This window comes from Cheilinus undulatus, linkage group 16, assembly GCF_018320785.1.
Source record: "Cheilinus undulatus linkage group 16, ASM1832078v1, whole genome shotgun sequence".
In the NCBI taxonomy this organism is placed as follows: domain Eukaryota; kingdom Metazoa; phylum Chordata; class Actinopteri; order Labriformes; family Labridae; genus Cheilinus; species Cheilinus undulatus.
This window is the reverse complement of record NC_054880.1, coordinates 8,605,126-8,624,055: the sequence shown is the minus strand read 5'-3', so window position 1 is coordinate 8,624,055 and position 18,930 is coordinate 8,605,126. Positions and strand designations below refer to the sequence as shown.

The 18,930-nt window shown below is 39.2% G+C and overlaps 1 protein-coding gene across 1 annotated transcript in view; it reads right to left on the bottom strand.

The window, feature by feature from the left end:
- The window catches only part of LOC121524594 (protein shisa-7-like), a 70,678-nt gene extending 54,785 nt beyond the window's left edge, over window positions 1-15,893 (bottom strand). Inside the window, exons 1-2 of the mRNA XM_041810043.1 lie at window positions 15,561-15,893; window positions 15,123-15,198 (exon numbers count right to left, since the gene is read on the bottom strand). The gene's annotated coding sequence lies outside the window, so the exon portion shown is untranslated. The remainder of the gene's footprint in view (window positions 1-15,122; window positions 15,199-15,560) is intronic.
- Between the last annotated feature and the right edge of the window lie 3,037 nt (window positions 15,894-18,930).

Here is an 18,930-nt window from a genome sequence, read left to right as displayed (position 1 = left end):
AAGGTATAAATATGACTTAGAATTTTTGAATTGTGAATCTTGAAGGTCAAAACAAAAAAAGTCGCAATCATAAGATTAAGTTGGAATTTTATTCTTCAACTTCCTGAATTTTTATCTAACTTCTTTTAATCTTTACTTTTTCAGATTTTTATCATTTAACAAGGATATTTTAAATCATCAAGGTTAAGTTCAAACATTTACTGGAGGAAATCTGCAGACCTCATACTGATGGGCCACTTATAATAGAAAGATCGTGTGATCTTGCGGGCTGGATACAACTGTTCCACGGGCCTGATGTGGTTTAGGGAATAAGGGGTGGATATGGCAAGTAAGCATGGCCGCTCAGGTGGCTAGTAGGGTTTGCCACAAGCCTCTGGTCATGTTGTGGATCTACCATAGGCCCAAAAAAACGTCAGTGGTTTCTGGGTGTATCACTAGAGATGGAAAAGCTCTGACAAAAGAGATGCCATCAAGCTCGACCTTGGCTGCCAAGCACCATACACGTGTGTTGACATATGTCAATCCTGACTCTGGCTGCCCTTACTCCCTAGCATCCCTAACTGGATGCAATAGAAATCGTCATGCATGAAGAGAGTTCTGACTTTTTCAGGACAAATGGACTCATGTAACATGAAAGCTAACTGCTGCTAACACTTGCATCATTAATCAATCATCAACTAAGCAGCTCTCTGCTGCAAACACATAGACAGCTCTGTAACAAACACTACCAGTTTGCTAGATTCAAACAGCCAGATTCATTTTCTGTAGATGGCAGCTGATGTTTTGAAGTCTTTCTTCATAAAAAGTGTCTGTTTATAATGTAAGCTCAGAGGCTAACAAGCTAACCACCCAGTTTGCTCCCAGTGAGACAGCTGCATGAAACTGAACACAAATAGACATGACATCAACTCAACACTGGTTATCTTCTATCAGCTACGACAGGACAATTTATTCATTTATTAAGCAGCTCAGTCATAGAGACTGATGGGGAATGAGTTGTAGCTTTATTTATAACCTGAAAGACTCTGGGCTCTGAGAAAACAAGGCGAGCATCGTCTCCTTCGCCTACTCTCCACTCATGTCAGCTGTCTTTTCTAAGCACAATAATGTCACAATTATCAATTCCTAAAAAAATGGTTTTTCTAATGATTTTTTGTCCCACTTTTGCTCAACAGACCCCTGCTTGCTGTTTGACAAAAGGGGGCTGACACTCACTGACATTTCAGGAGACATCTGTCCTGATCCTTTAAGCAGCCTATCTTTGCATTCCCTGTTGGTTACATTTCCCAGAATGAAACTCAGTTCTACCTCTTTTAACCCCTTTTTTGAAACTCCAAGTTCAAAGTTTTAATGAAGTCTTTCTGAATCATTTAAAGAGAAGATAAGCCTGCTGGCATTGGATTTAATCCGCAGAGTGCCACTTTAATATTTAACCTAACGGGCTTTTCCTCCTAACCAGTAATTATAAATAAGCATTTGGTCAGGTTCCACCTGGTTAAAACTAGAAGATGAGAGAATAGTTTTAAAAAAGAAGGAAAAAAATAAAGGGATATGGGATGCAGTGGGTCCCTGTTTTATTGTAGTTCCTCTCCCAATCACTTATTAATGAAATGTCTCTGCTTCACGCTGAATAAAACAACAGAACGAGATCTCACTGTTCGAGACTTCATTTATTTTCAGCTCGACTTTTAAGAATCCAGCGACAAGTAACGCTGAGCTCAGACTGCAGGAGTGCATCACAAACATGAAAGTGAGACACAGTTATTCCTCTCTTTTGTTTAAACATGTTAGTGCCACAGTCTGCATCAACATTACCAAACCTACAGAAGGCACAATGTGTCCTTAAAACCATAACTTACATTCAAGCCTTTTAAAAACCATTTCAAATAAAATGAAAAGTATCCAAGCAAATGAGATATAATCAAAATTATCAAGTGTAGGTGCCAGTTTAGCTCGGTTTGTAGAGCAGGCACCAATAAACCAAAGCTATAGTCCTCAGCGCACTGGAAACAGGAATCAATTCACGGTCTCAGACCTGGTTGGTGCATGTCCACCCCCTTTCTCTATCCCCACATTTCCTGTCTCTCCTCAGTGGTCCTATCAGAACAAAGGCTAAAAGCCCCAAAAATATTTTTTTTTCTTTTTAAGATTTATTTTTGGGCCTTTTCATGTCTTCATTAGATCGAGGAAGGACAATAGATAGACTCAGAAACAGGGAAGAGAGTGAGGAGAGACATGCGGTAAAGGGCCACAGGCTGGATTCAAACCCGGGCCGCCCGCTCACATAGGTAGCGCCTTAAAATCAAAATAATCTTAATAAAATCATCGTGTGCCAAAAGGAGCAACATACACCAAAGTTGATATATGACTGCATGCATGTAAGCAACATGCATGTGGTAATGATGCTTTCCGGGACAAAAAAAGTCAAATGGCTTAAAAAAGAAAAGATGCTTGGAGGACACTCAATCCTATTCTTTACCGAGAAATGAATGTAGACTTTTAACTTTTAAATAGCAGGATGCTAGCTGAGATTAACCCCAAGACAATACCATTACAATAGAATGCGAAAGTGGTTCTCAACTGGTCTAGTGTAAAGGCCCACCACCACCTCCTTATGACAAATTGTGTGTTTTCAATCATAATCAATTATTTTTGATGAAAAATGTTTGGTCCAGTTTGGTCTTGAGATGGAATAAAACCAGATGTAGACATATCCTTCCAACACAAAAGCACATCATGGACTTCTTGTGACCTATTTTTTTTCAGGCACACATTTGTGATCCGCTGAAAAGAGCTTCGTAACCCACTTTTCAGGTCTGGACCCACCAGTTGAGAAAGAAGGCGATGCAATAAGATACGATATGTGGAATTGCTCCCAAACGCCATATACTGTATGCAAACCACTCCCTCTTTTAGTCCATTTTTGTAATGCCACGTTTCATCTCCAACACGTGCCAGAAGTGCTACTCCACTCTGCTCCACTTAAATTTGCAAGCCCGGTATATTTTCAGCCAATCCTCTTCCAGCACATGTCAATCCACATACAGCAGACCAACCCAAACAGAAACATGCGCACACAAAGTATCCAGCCATTTAAAACATCACAATGCAAAGATTTCTGATGGTGAATCTCATCACTTTATCAACATTATATCACATCCAGTGGCACAAGCCACAGCTCATAAGAGTATCACAGAGGTAACAAAGAGACGTTAATTTGAGGGGGAAAACAGCAGGATCACATTTGACACCACACATCCTTTCTAGAAAACACAACCCTTTTCATTTCCTAATGTACACACCCATAATAGAAGAAACCTCTGCAGGTTAGAAGCCTTAAGAGTAAACAATACATAAGCATAGAAACAAAAAACCCTCATGGTCAAAGCAGAACACACCATACAATGATACACAGCAGTCTCTCTGAGGACTTCTATCGATGGGCTGTGTTTGACTTAATAAAAAAATAGAGATGCGCTGATTGTGAAAATCAGGGTGAATACAGATGCCGATGCTTATAAAAAACTATTTAGGCATTTGCAAATCAGCAGTCAGCAGATGCCAGCACTAAAGCGCCTGGGCACAACAGATGAATGATGGATGCTGATAACTGTTAGATTTGTCAACAGGCTTAAAATCAACCGATACCAAAGTTGAACCAAGGCTCTGCATCCCTAATAAATAAAAATACTGACATTCCCATCCGTATTCTCTATCCTAAGAATCAAACGTGTTTAAATTTTCAGAGGAGCCGTGGTGAGCTCTTCAGCTGAGGGACTTTTCAGACTGGATCTGTGAACCATTTACAGCACAACACAGTCAGGGCCAAGAAGTGGTTGAGTCTAGTCAAGCCAAATTTATTTCACCAGCACATTTAAAACAGACTGAGATGGTGATCTAAGAGCTTCACAAACATAAGAAAAATTAACATTGAAAGAGACAAGGAAGAAAACAGGTAACACTTTACTTAAGTGGGAAATTTTATAGCGATTAGTCTTTAATTATCTAGCAATTTTTCAGAATTAAAGTTGTAATTATCTTGTAATAAAATTGCATTTTACTAAGTAATATCTTGAAAATACGATAATCTTAAAAATTATTTACCTCATAATAATGTATTAAATATAGAGTAATTCCTTTATATATTGTTGCAATTCTCTGGTAATCAGGTGCTATTTTACCCGAACCCTAACCCCCTATTCCTGATCTCTAACCCTTAAAATTACTTGAAAATTATTCAGGAAGAACTCACTTTAATTTTGAAGGCCATAATAAGTAAATAACCTGAGAATTATAAAGCATCTTTCATAGAAATTTATCAGATTTCTTGGACATTACGAACTGCCACAATATCATGAGAGTTAGCCAAAGCCAAAGAGAAGGTTAAGGTTTTGAGCTGTTATGGTACCCAGATTTAATCCAAGACCAGGTTTTGTATGAATAGATACAGCAGAGCAATATACTGATGTAGAAAAAAAAAAAAACATTTAAAGAAACCCACTTTCACTAAACATTTTATGGCCAGAAAAATCCCTACAAATATCGCTGGAAGTCAATCAGGATTTGCTAAAGATGAAATTGCAGGACAGCTTCCTTTCAAAATAAAATGCGACCAAATCCTTAATACTATAAATCAGGGATGTCCCAATTGCGATCATATGTATTGGATCTGAGCTGATATAAGCATTTTTAATTGATTGGAGATCGGCAATTTGATGGGATCAGCCCAACAGTAGCAACAGCATTCCTGTGTTTAAAATGTCAGTGGTGTGGAAAAGCCTCAAACGTGAGAGTGGAAACAGTCCAGTTGCCACTTGCAGCATTTGCAATACAACCGTTTTACAAGGTGGTAGCAGCAGTTAACACTACAAATTTGATCCGTCGTCTCCAAACTAAACATAAAGCAGAAAACAGTGACTTTCCTATAGCTACAAGCAGCTTCACTGAAGTAACAACCTCTGGACTTTAAGAGAACAGAGAAGTACCCTCGAGAGAGCGATAAGGCAAAAAAGATATCAGAAAAACTGGTTGAATTTATCGCCTTGGAAAACCAGCCAATCTACCTGGTGGAGAATTTGGGTTTTTGTCATCTTCTTGAGCTTTTAGACCCACACTATGTGCTGTCGTCTTGACATTACATCACTGATGCTGCCTTACCGGAGCTACAACAAAGTACATGACAGCTTACTAGAGAATTTAAAGAAGCAACTTCGCTGCCATTAGCTACATTACAGACGTTTGGAGTTGTGATGTTTGCCCCATGTCTCCGCTGAGTCTCACTGCACAGTCCTCCATTTTTGAGTTAAAGTGGCAGGATTTCATGCACGCCAGTTTCGTCAGTCTCACACAGCAGAGCATGGAAAGCACGCCAACAAGAATGTTCCTAAACAAGAAGCTACACTTCATTTTTAAGTAACAGTGGGTAAAAAGTGATGTAGCAGCTCCAGTTGTACTTTAGAAACTGCACTGTAATAACAAGAGTGCTATATATTTTGGTATTTGATCCTATTCAAGTTAAACTGTTTTGACTTCAGTTTTTGTTGTGACTAATACAGTCAAGTTAATATATAACTTTATTTATTTATTGCCGGATTATTAAAGTGAAACAGAGCTAAGACACCATTTTGAGTAAAAATGTGATTTTGTTTTTCACAATAATGTTGGCTGTACTAAGTTAAATGGAATAAGTCTGAGACATTTAGTAGTTATTCGGTTTACTTCAGTTATTTTTGTAAACAAAAACAACTGAAACTCTAATCAAAGTAATTATGTATATAGGATCGGGACTCAGTATCGGCAGATATTCAATATTAAAAAATTGGATTGGGGTTAGGGGCCAAAAGTGCTGATCGGGACAACCCTACTATAAATATATATTTATTTCAGTAGCAGAGCACAACATAACTCTGAATTAAATCACAACAGAGTACATGGTCCAAACAGGCAACATAATGATTAAAGCAAACAGACCAAAAGTTGCAGGAAAGGAAACAATTCAATGAAAAGAAGTTGTCCATAAAAGTAACTAAGAGGACTAATTGCTTAATTAATCACTAAGGAGATTAATCAATCCTGGTGGGGTGAATCAGTGTGCGTGTGGTATGTTAATGTTGTCATCATGCACTCTCAGCTCGTTACACCATATGCTCTCATCCGAACTGTGAGGCCGACAGACACAGACACTGTGAACGAGGACAATCGTGAGACAGACATCTAACAGATTTCTTTGCTCTGTTAGTGTCAGCGCTGCCGGCCTGCGAAACCACTTTGAATATTTCTTCCGAAAGATTATTAACTGTGTAATTAGTCAATCTGATCCAGGCGTTAATTATTCCCTTTCCATAGACGGAGTGGTGTCATCTCCTCTCGGTGACAGCTTCAGAAGGCAGAAATTAAACATCACGTTTCGCTGTCATGTGTGCAGCAGTGGGGTGTTTCCAGCTCATAATGTGAAGAAAGTTAATACGACTGCAGGGGGACGAAAGCCCTCACGGAGCGGCACCTTCCTCACTGCCAGGAGAAAGGTGTTGGTCCACCAGCAGTGAAAGAGGACTATTAACCAAACGGTGGTCCTGTCACGCATACTAACACTTGTTTAAAACCTTCAGCCCAAACAGTAGCACACTGTCGCCTCTCTGTTTTTCCCAGACGGTTGTACTGGTGAGCAGAATCGACAAAAAGTCAAGAAACAATCTTTTAAGTAAAGGCAGAGCTGCCAAGAGTCTCATAGAGAAGAGAGGCAGAGAAGTTGTGGGATGATCTTGAATAAAGTCACTGTTACCAAGCTGACTAGAGAAAGGGAACCCAAATTAGACAATCAGATATTAGAACAGAAAAAAGGCAAAATAAAAGGCTTTTGGTAGTCAGTCTAATAGGAGCGAGCAGGAACAGCATACCAACAAAAAGTAAGTGACAGGGTACACATAAATACGTTTAACACTCTAGGGCTTAAGTAAAACATAAACAGTAGAAATAAAAAGACAAACCAGGACACAGAAAAGGGGAGACAAAGAAAGCAACATGGGAAATCAGGTAGAGTTGAGAAAACTTCACAGACATGAGGGGGAAGATCACAAGAGGGTTACAGAACCCTCAAAATGAATCAAATACATGACTTAAACACGGAGAGCTAGTCACCATGGCATCTTAGCCAATAATCAAGCCCCTTTGGATTAAATAAGCTGTTGCCACAAGCTGTTACAGTTTGCCAAGGATTTTAATTTACAAGCACATCCCTGAAGGGAGAAACCAATATGGTCCTTTTAAATCTGATTTATTCTTCTAAACTGCTTCATTTTTATCCCAAAATCATTTCAGATTTTTCCTGTCTTTTACAATTTAGGGTGTTTTCACATGATTCTTTCATACCCTACCTGGGCAGGATTTCTGCCCCCTCCTCTCTGGGGGGTCTGCCGGTCTGCTTTCACATCAACACCATATGCTTTAAAGATACTGTATACATTATTTTCTAAGTTCCACAGCACCACAAGTCCCTAAACTTATAAAAAAACAGCTGTAAACTTGTATTTCAATGTGAGTTGAGAGAGAGAGAAAAAGAGAGGCCACATGCAGCGATGGGCAATCAAATGAGTTCAAGTGCCAGTGTCCTGTTGGTAAAACAAAGCCATGATATGAAGAGAGAAGGTTTTATTTCCTTATTATTTCACAGCACTTGTGGTCTAAAGCAGTAATTCTCAACATTGGGGTCGGGACCCCATTGGGGGTCACGAGACACTGAGAGGGGGTCTCCAGATGCATTAAAAAAGGTTATTTTTTAAATGACACATTTGCTAATTCACATCAATTTTACAACATTTTTGCAATTTAAAAATATTTTTTGTCAATTTTCAACCCTTTCCACCATTTTTTCTGCAAAGTTTTGTAACTTCTAAACCAATTCTTTCCATTTTTACCACATTTCATTATTTTTTTTAATGCCCATTTGCCTGTTTAACCTATTTCTGCCATTTTTTGCCTATTTGTCTGCCTCAGTAAACTAATTTTTGCCAGTTTTAACTCATCTTCCACCCATCTTTGCCATTTTAAACCCATTTGGCGACTTTCTAATCCACTTCTACCACTTTTTTATGCCTGTTTTGCCATTATTTGCCTATTTTTGTCATGCCTGCTTCTTTCAATATCCGCTTTCAATGCCTTTTTCACCAAAGTTTGCCATTTTTAACCAATTTTAATTCTGTTTTAAAGAAAAGGAATTTACATTTTTAAGAAGGCTTGTTACTATGGCACAAAAGAATAATAAAAAAATATTTTTGCTGTTTTAAGATTGTTATTATTCAGGTTAAATATAAAATAAGGATATCGCAGCTTAACTTTACAATTGACCACAGTTTTCCTGACCTCCATGGTCCTCCACATTTGGCTAAGTGCCAGAAAGCTCGCCCATTTATCCCCCCTTATGGGCAGCCTTGTCTGGACATGACTATTCTTGATTGTGCATGGCTGTGTTCAACCACCTTCAAGTACAGTAGGGGTCCCCAGTCTCTGACACCTTTATTTTGGGGGTCACGGACTGAAAAGGTTGAGAAGCCCTGGTCTAAAGAAGTTAAAAATACCAGGGATGCATACGGCAAAAGACTGTCTGATGCGTGCCTCTCTCCGTCACAGCCTTTATCTGCACCAACTTTTTAATTCACCGTGAATACGATTTATTCAGTCTCTTCAGGTTCTCATAAAGGTGCGTCTGGAAACAGCAGAGTGTTACAAGATCCAAGGTCAATATGTCAGATAAAAAAATCAGCACTTAAATGGAAGATAAGAATGGGCAAAGCGTGACAATAGGACGTTTAGTCTCCCTATCCATTAGACATGCGACTGACTCTGAATAGACTCTGCTCTGATATATCCGTCTACATTCCCAGCTGACACGAGCACAGGCAGCCTGAAGCCCAACCAGGTCAGCCGTATGTCACCATCACACACAAACTTTTAATTAAACCGTCTGTTCCACCATAAATGGGTCATTCAGAAATGAGACGTTTAATAAAAGCCACTGCTGGAAATCTTCACTGTCACGGCATGTAATGCCACTTAGAGCAAAGGAGCTGGCAGGAGAGTGTTTCACCTTTCAGTGAGCGTCATCTAGGAAGACACACAGGTGTTGTTTGAGGCTTTTAAAGCCCCCATGACACATCAAATCTCCCTCATGTCGATAAAACAGAGGGGGAGTTTATGGGAGACAAGTCACCGTACAGTACAAACACAATGACGATTGTTCCTGAAGCTTGTAGAGAATACAGTCATACATCTGTACCCACATCCCCGACTATGACGTCAACACATAAGACTCCACACAAACCGCCGTAAGATTACCCATCATCCGGATGTTCAGTCAAGGCCGTGTGCTGTCCATTTCTAGCTCATTCTCTGAGGGGAAACTGAAAGATCTGGCCACCACCTATCAGATTAATCACTGCTGACTCATAAAACAACTGTGATGGATGGTCGAGATGCAGACGATCCACCTCCCCCACCACATCAGGAGAATGAGCACAACCATAAGTGAGCAAAAGTCAGCCATCACGCTGCAAATCATCGACTCTACCACCTTTTAAGATGCTTAACTCTGCAACCAAGGCCAATATTGCCGAAAATATAACACCAGAGTGCTGGATGCTCTGCAGAAATTTCCAGGAACATCCCCTCTCTGATACTCTTGACTCTGTTATATCATCCTTCTCTGATGTGCAACGCTTTTGTCATCAACTTGGGTGTACCCACTTTCTCGTCTGCATCCACTTCAGTCAGTGGTTTCCCAGCGCGCTTTCCCAGAATGCCTTTCAACAGCCCCCAGAGAGTGGGCGTGAACTTGTTGATTTCACTCTTAGGTAGGCGTACGCAGGCATGCAAACAGCTTGAAAGTGTGATCACTCAGCTGCAGGGGGATATATGCATCTATAATCGCAGCGCTGCCCCTTACTCACACACAACACGTCCTCTGGCTGCACTGCAGTCGGCTCCATCAAGGATCAGTGTGGACGTGCAGAGGGCTCCGTCTTCTTCTTCTGCAGAGGATTTTTGACCTCATGTAAATGATAAACGTTGGCGTGGAGGAGCAAAGAAGAAGCTACTGCTGATTCTGTTGGACTGAGATTAAAATCTAGCATCTATCAGTGATGGTTTCATCGATTTATCAGCAACTGGGTGACAGAAAATCAATCCAAAGCACCCCAGATAATCAATACAATCTGTATTAGATGGGTAAATCCTTTCAAACATGAGGATTTGCTGCTTTTATCTGTGCCATATCATAGAAAAAGGAAAATCTTTGGACTTTTGATAGTTTGTTGGACAAAATGAGCAGTTACAGTACCTCTTGTAAAGCTCAGAGGAACTGTGATGGCCATTTTTCCAAATTATCTGACAGCTCACGACTGAACAACTGATCGATAAATAGAGCCTGATTGATGTATCTGTCAGCTGATAAAGACCTACATATGATTGAAGCCTCCAAATGTGATTTCTAACAGCACATAAAATGTATAAAACACTGCTTGGGGTGATTTGGAAAGGTGTTATCACAGTTTGTCTATATTTAGAGTAGTCTTAGCACGATCTGCAGCACATGCAGCAGAGTGTCACAGCTAACAGACAACCATATGCAAGATGTTTTTCAGCATGTATGATCATTTTAACATATTCAAAGATCGAGAGAACAGCCCTCTATGTATATTTTTGGAGTCAAATCAGGGCAAAACTTGTGCTCAATCTATATAAATAAAGAGATATTTTCCTCTTTTCACAAAAGCTCTCTCTATATCACCCATCATATCCATTATCTTAATCCAAATTACATTTATCAATAATGCAAAAATCATTACACACGTCTTCGCTCTGTTTTGTCTCATTATAAATTAAACATTAGTAAGTGTTGGACTGCTTGACAGAACACTTTGGGAGGCTTTAATGGGCATCTTTTTGGCTTTTTTGCTGTTTTACAGACTACATCATTCATACAAAATTTAAAATGTGGTCAAAAGATAAATAAATGGTAAAATATGTATTAAGACATAGGTTTATATGGTAATACCTTCAGAGATTCCTGTCCACAAACCATGTGGAGCTACACCAAACGTCTGAATGTGATGAACACAAAAGGCAGAATAATGATAATACACTTGTTCCAGCTTCTAAAATTAAATTAAATTGAGCCTCTTTTCTTTTTTTGTAAAAATATATTCAATATCTTGGGGTTTTGACCTTTAATTGGACAAAACGTGCAAAAATTGAAGCATTCAAATTCAGATCTAGGAGACTTAACTGTAAATCTAAAACGCTATCAACAATAATTCAATTTAAAATATTTTCTATTGTTTGTTTTTGTTGCACTATTATTTATAAGTTTCTATATATTTTGTTTCTGCAGTGACACTGGATGTGTTATTAAGATTCAACTTTAAACATGCAGACGGTTTTACAAAATCTATCCATGGAAAAAACTGAATCCCTAGTCCATAAATCTTTCAAAAAAAAAAAGATGTAGACTTGGATAAGAGTTCATGTGGTAATTGTGCTCAAAAATAAGAGAAGTCAACATTAAAGCTATTGTTTAAAATAAATAAAAACTAAATTAATCTTTGGATATCTGTAGCTATCTGTGATAAATCACATCCTTATACTATTGTTATGTGAAGTTTTCTATTGTATTAAACAAAAGAGTAACTGATTCCTGTTTGGACACAGAGCTGCTTTCATAGGTAGACTAATGATTGTAACATTGGCAAAACGATGAAAAAGGAAAGTGTCATGGATTGAAAAGGACAATAAAAAGGTAAATGTTTGATAAAACAAGGTGCAGATGACTTTTGACTTGTCCACTGAGCTGTCTGTGAGTTGTTAAAGTGAAGTTAGATATCAAAGAGCAGTGGTGGACTTATTTTACATCACTGTGGCTGCAAGGAGAAAATGCAGTGGCTTAACCAATGTGTGCCAAAAGGGACAATAAGACCTGGTTTAAGTATGGTTTGAAAAAATAGTGCTAAAATGCAATTCATCTTGACAGCCCCATTGAAACCATTTGAAAGTCAAACAGTCCTCCTTGTCCATCAGTGGGTTTTTCTTCTGATAACCACAAATACTGAAAAAACTGCTGCATATCAGTGTAATGCCATGTATCACTTTAAAGTTAAGATTCTTACGATTCCAATAATTTCAAGATCCAACCAACACAGGCAGTGAAACTGTCAGCCAAAAAGCCAACTACTCACTCAGCTACAGTCAGCTACAGTCAGCTACGTTTCCAATTGTTGACTTGATGATAGGACTTGCTTTTCTTGTCTATCTCAGATTCATTCCAACAGGATCAACTTAAGTAAAGTTTGATTGTAAATTCCTAATTTATGATTCTTGTTTGGCTGTTATTTAAGGTTTGTGATAAGATTCTGACCTGTGAAAATCCTTTTTCACGTAATTGTCGCAAGCTGAAAACACAATTATCCACTGAAGTTTGTTTTTTATTGATTGCCAGGCACAAAGTGTTGCTTAAATATTCCTCAAATTGTTCAGAATTTTTTTATATACTCAAAGTTTCCTGGGGGAGGAACCCAGATTCCCTTGTTTGATGTTTGCCTCACTTTCCTCAGTGAACCAGGAGGGGAAATATTTGAGCTGGCTACTTTTTCTCACAGCTAACTACTCCATGTGTCCCTGAATAGCCCTGCAAAACAGGAGCTACAATCTACGCATTCATCAGGCAAACAAACAACACTTTATAGAGTCATTTAACTCACCATGTGAAGCTCCTCTGTACTCTCCTGATCCTAATATTCTAATAAAAACTGTCCTGCTGCATCAGGAAGGCCCATGATCATTACCCAGCAAAAGACTTAATCAAAACTAAGGATGCACAGATGTCAGTACCAGTGTCAGGTATCAGTGCCAATACCAAGCCTAAGTATTTGCACTCATAAAACATAGCAGACTGTATTTGGTATGCGAGTATGTAGTCACAAATGGAGCCATGTCTGCAGTTTGTTGTTATTTCAACATTAATGAGGATGACAAAAGTAGAGGAGAACAAAAACTATGCACTAATAAATTGTCAATAGAAGGGATGGAGAAAATAAAAAAAGAAATCATGGGAATTTTAGGACAGCTATGGTATTATGATGTGCTCATACTTGGTTTGAAAAAAATGTGGTATTGGTGCATCCCTAATCCAAACGATTAAGATCTCAGGGTTGTTTCAATTCATATACTAGAAACTTTTTAGATTCATTCTAGCAGAGCTCTTGAAGTATGCCACTTAATGTACATGTAAGTAAAGCAGCATTTCATAATCAAAGTGCCCTGAGTATTTTAGCTCATCATTCAATAAGCTCAGAGAACAGGGGGCTGCATGCCATTACTTTGGAAATAAAAGGACAAACACTGAGTTTAACTAAAGTTAAAAATTATGAAAATAGTTATTTGAATTTAAGTTCACAATTACAAAAAATAAATTCTTAGCATTGATAAATAACAGATAAAACGGATAAACAAATAAGTTCCCAGCTCTGCATACATGTTTAGTTACATCAATATGGTGATTAAATAATAGATCTTATAAAGCTATGTTGAAAAGTCCCAGCCTGAATTTTAATTTCATGTTTCAATTAGTCACTTTGCTGCAAGTGAAGCATCACAGCAGAATTGTTATGTGGCTGAACAGGCCAAACAGACTCTGAGTGTGTCATTATGGAGGACGGGAAGCACTTCTCTAATGTACCCTCACTTTAGCAGCCCGCTGAGGCAGGTGTAGGTGTGTAGCTCTAAAAAACCCTGGTTAAAACACATCCTCAACCACACATGGCCCTGCAACCAAATGCAAGGTGATATCATCCACAAACACGCACCTACACAGACACCTACACACATGCATTCCCCAAACACACACTCATACATGCAAACACACACTGTAAGTTTCATAAAGTAAGACTAGAGCCAACACCTGTGAGCCTTGTGCAGAGGGGAGAGGTTAGTTTTCTGTGTTTCTGCGTTAGCATGTCGCATTAGCATTCATGAGGCTGACAACAGAGCCAGCCCATGGCTCCTATAAGTATGTGTGAGAGTGTGTGCAGGCATGTGATACGCCTCTTTCCTCATGACAATAATGCAGTGCTAACACTCTCACAGGGGCTGCATGGATACTAGAAAATGTGACTGCAATATCTCATTTTTCTGCAATATAAACTCACAGACTACTTCATAAGATATGAGTGTTTAATTGCTCATTAGCACAAATATCTCATCAGCCTATCAAGTGGCAGCAACAAATGCGTTAAGGCATGTAAACATGGTTAAAATGATGCACTGAAGTCCAAATGGAGTACAAGAATGGGGAACAAAGGGGATTTAAGTGACTTTCTATGATGCCAGATTAATGCAGTGAGTTTCTATCTTAAATATGGGCAATTCACATTTGAATCTTAAAAAAAAATCATGCAAGTATTTTGGCCTTAAAGCCATCTTACGCCTGCACTATGTGAGGAAAACCGTGATGTGCAATATTATTTTTTGGATATCGTGATTATGAATTTAATTGTAATAAATGACAAAATACTAAAGAATCATTATAAGCTTTTGTTATAGATGCTTGCAACATGTTTCTAAAGAATTTTGTGTATTGTTTTGCCATCAAATGTGCAAAATTTAGTCTGAGATTAGCTGATAGCTACTTTGAGTTTCATCTGACTGCATGAAAATGTGCATTAGCAGGTAACAAAGTACAAATGCTGAGTTGGAAAGCAGTGCTTGCGTGCACAAAATATCATTTTGTGTTTAGTTCATTGGACTGTTGCAATGTTCATTGCAAAAGCTCATACTGCATTAAAATGGGGATTTATTGTGCAGCCCTAACACTCACTCATGCATGCACACACTTAATTATTCCTTTTAAAGCTGCTAAGGTAACTCCATGTATGGATGCTGCTGCTGCTGCTGCTGCATTCAAGGCAACACAGTGAGGCACAAAATGGGAGGGTTTTGTTGCATTATGCCGAGGCGTTTCTGTGTTGTATGTATGTATGGCAGCAGATGAGACAACAGCCTCATGGTAAAGACCTGTTCGCATGGCTGTGTAACACACTGCAGCAGCACAACACGGACAAAACGAGGCAACAAAATACCTGTTTTTCTTTTACGCAGGGGCTCCACAGAGAAGATGCAGATTCTATAGATGCGGCAGCCGTCACCATTTTTTCCCTATTAGAAAGAAACGAAGAAGAAATCAGTGCCTCACGTGAATTTAACTCATCAGCGGTATAGATAACAGGTTTTTCCTCCTCTAAAAATCAATGGAGACTCACAATAAAGCGCAAGCAGTACAGTGGCACACATGCGCCCTAGCAGGGAAAATGTGGCATCATTGACGCCTCTAAGGTAACATTAACCCTCAGAAATTGCTATGAAATAAAGGTCGGCTGGGGATATCATGATGTAGCTCAAACTACGACACTCACAGACCGTTTTAACCAAATGTGACAGGTTGTGAAGTTACGCAGGGTTTAAAACAAGACATGTCACTTAAATTCATATTTGCTCTCATATGTATGGAATTTCTTTACCTTTTATCCTCTTTGCTGTCTTCTTTTGGATCCTATTGTTTGAAAGGAAATGTGTCACCTACATTTTTCATTGTAATTCCCAGGTCTGGAAGAGGAAATTGATTAGCCGCAGTGAAGCCTCGCTTGCAGTCTCCCCACGATACAAAAAAATAACACAAAACAGCGGTATAAAAAACAGTAGCAGGACACGTATTTTTCAAGAAAAGTCGCGTTAATTCTCTATAGTCGTTGTGGTGAATGACAGAGCTCCGTCTCCGTGCTGCTCAAAAAGCTCCACACACGACGCTGAAGCTGCTCTCCTCTCTCTGCCTCTCTCACTGCTCTCTCACTCAGGTCCGCTGAGCTCCGTAGCCAACTCATTGATTGGACAATATGGCACTTGCCCACGGTTGCATTCCTCAAGTACTGGAAATGATCAACCAATCCTGGAGGGTGTAATTGTAATTCTCGGTTCTGATTGGCTTAGTTGCGTTCGGAACCGTTGGTCATTTCCCGATACACGCGCACCATTAATTACTGACGGTTAACATAAATATTTAGGCGCTGACCGTTAACTCAGCGACTTATTCATACGTTGACGAAAAACGATGAGTCACCCTCATTAGCTAAAATGCTGTACTTCTTAGCGGAGTAAATGACATGGTGTTATGTTTGTTATTTGACTGAACCAAGCCGTAACCCAAGGGCAACTTCCCTGTCTCTGTAGCTAGGTGAACTGCTATGAAACTACCTAACATAGCTAACGTCATATAGCCTGAGCCTAACTAAACCTGGCTTATTGTTGGATAAATTAACCTTTAAAACTCTCCTGTTTCTTTGATATGTGTACAATTATTGAGTAAATGATTAATAACTCACTTACATATAAACTTGGATGCATAAGACCCCCTAGCATGTTTAAAGAGGGGAACTCAGGAAGGCCTGTCCTCTTAATTGGCTGGGCCCCTTAAAAACCCAGAGAATAGGCCTGTCAGTAGAATCAGTGCTAGTGTCCTGGCTAAACGTTACTTCCTTTTGCAGCTGAAAAGTCTGGCAAGCTGTTATTGGGTTCTGATGTTGAAATTATTAATTCCGGCTACTTTTTAACCTCTTTTCAACACTCATTCATGACACTCTTTCCTCTATTAACCAATTTTGACCACTTTTTTGTGCCACTCTTTAACCCCTTTTCACTACTTTATCTGGTAATTTTACAACGTTTTGGTCACTTTTGACCCCTTTTCACATTTTTTTTGCATTATAGGAACCAATTTTTGCCACTTTTATCAGCAGGTTTGTTCAGTTTACCCATCCACATATTTTTAGCATTACCGTAAAATATAATTGTGTTATAAGAGAAGGGGTGTACCTTTTGTAAAGGTTATAATGTAGGCTACCTCTGTAAAGAAAATCTAACAATAAAGTTCATTTTGTTGCTTTGGTAAGAGTTAATATTCCAGTTAAATATAGAATGTGGTTATCACAGATTAGCTATGATTAAACCATGATTTTGCCGACCTCCTCATGGGCCCACAAGAACTAGCTTAAACTAATGTTGTGGATTTTAGGTTAAGTTTTAAGGCCCCCTTTGTTTAGCATTTGAAATTCTATCTTTTCAATTAATTAATTAAAACCACTGACTTAAATGTGAGTTTAGCATCTTAAAGACTGGTCCTGTCAACGGTTTCTGTCTTTTCTGTTCGGTCTCAAGCAACAAAATCCGAAAAATGTAAACTCTACACCAGCTGTGCTGAATGATTGAACCTGGAACATCTATGGGATCAGAAAAGTTCCCTTGGCGACATTTTCATTCAACAGAGTGGCTTGCAACACTCAGACTATGCCAGCTTTATGTTATGAGACAAACAGGTCCCTGGAAACCACAATGAAGGGGTCCTGAGAACGGGCGGTGGTGGGGTTTGAACCCACAGCCCTTTAGAGACTGGAACCTGAATCCAGCACCTTAGACCACTCGGCCAAACTATCATTCATGAGTATCTTGATTCTGTAGCAGAAGGATTATGTCTGAATCTCAGACATGTCCTTGATGGCTCCCCTGCTCTCTGGACTGACAACCATGGTGTTTTCCTTTTTGTAGTGTCCTGATATTGGAAGTTTCCTGAGCTTTTTGAAAATCTAGACTGGGAAAACACCAGGGTTAATCCATCCAGAGAGCAAGAAGTATGACTGATGGATCCAGGAAGCACTGAGATTCAGAAAATGACCCATAGAACTATGAACAAACATGGAGGACGAGGGTCTTTTATGTTGCCTAACACCTGGGATGCTGTCCTCAAAAAGCTGCCAGATAGCACATAGGGTGGGACCTCCTGTCAATTATGACAGGACGACCAAACATCCATAAGATCAACAACTTTCTGATTCAAAAAATGGACAAATAATCAAGACAAGACTGTGCTCCATTTTTCGTGACTGAAGTTCATGTATAATTTAGATGATTTGTTGGCACTAATTGTGAAGTCACTGCATCTGCACTCTTGATACCTAGCTTGTTAGAATGCTAAGTGTTTCCCAAACAGGGATTTATCTGCACACAAACATGTTCCACCAGCTCTAAATCTTCTTTAAATAATCATCTGAAATAATCAGGTATCACCATGACCTCTCCACTCTCCCCCGTTAGAGGCCAAGATTTCACAATATCCACAGCAAGAAAAAGATCTTTCCTTTTATTGATTTGGGTTAACTGGCCCTGAGAAAGAACAAGTGGAGCAGCAGAGGCATGGTGTATGTTTGCAATAATTCATGATTTCCCCTGCTCACAGCTCCCTATTGTGATATATAATTACCTAACCGGCTTTACAAGATTAATACCAGAGTAGTAAAGGTGTGCAAACCCTCCGCTGTGAATAAATAGGAGTTTAATTTGAGTTTAGGTGGGGCTGCCCTCCCCTTCCTCCCCTGCTGGGCGCTGTTCAATAGCCGCCTGATGAATGGGAGGGAAGGAGGGAGGATGCAGAAGTGATAATGCGGTGTCATCAGTTACCTTGACAACTGCAGTCCAAACATCTAATGTGTTAATTATGAATTTTTGCCAGGAAATTAGCACAGGCTTGTTCTCCATTCTTGGCCCCAGTCGCCTTTGCAGCCCAGGCCATTTGCCTCCTCCTCTTCAACAACTAGAGAGAAAACATAAAATACCAATCTCTACAGCGTTCTGCCTTTAACCCTGACTTACATTCCTCTACAATGAGCAAATACTCCTGATAGAAAAGCCTACAGAAAGCACCGTCTTAACCCGGATAAAGCAAAAGTTCATTATGTTTATTCACTTTACACTATGGGCCAAGAATAAAACCATGGATGCAATCTGAAACATTTGTTCGTTTTGGTTCACATGATAGAAAAGTTGTTCAAGGAGGACTGTTTT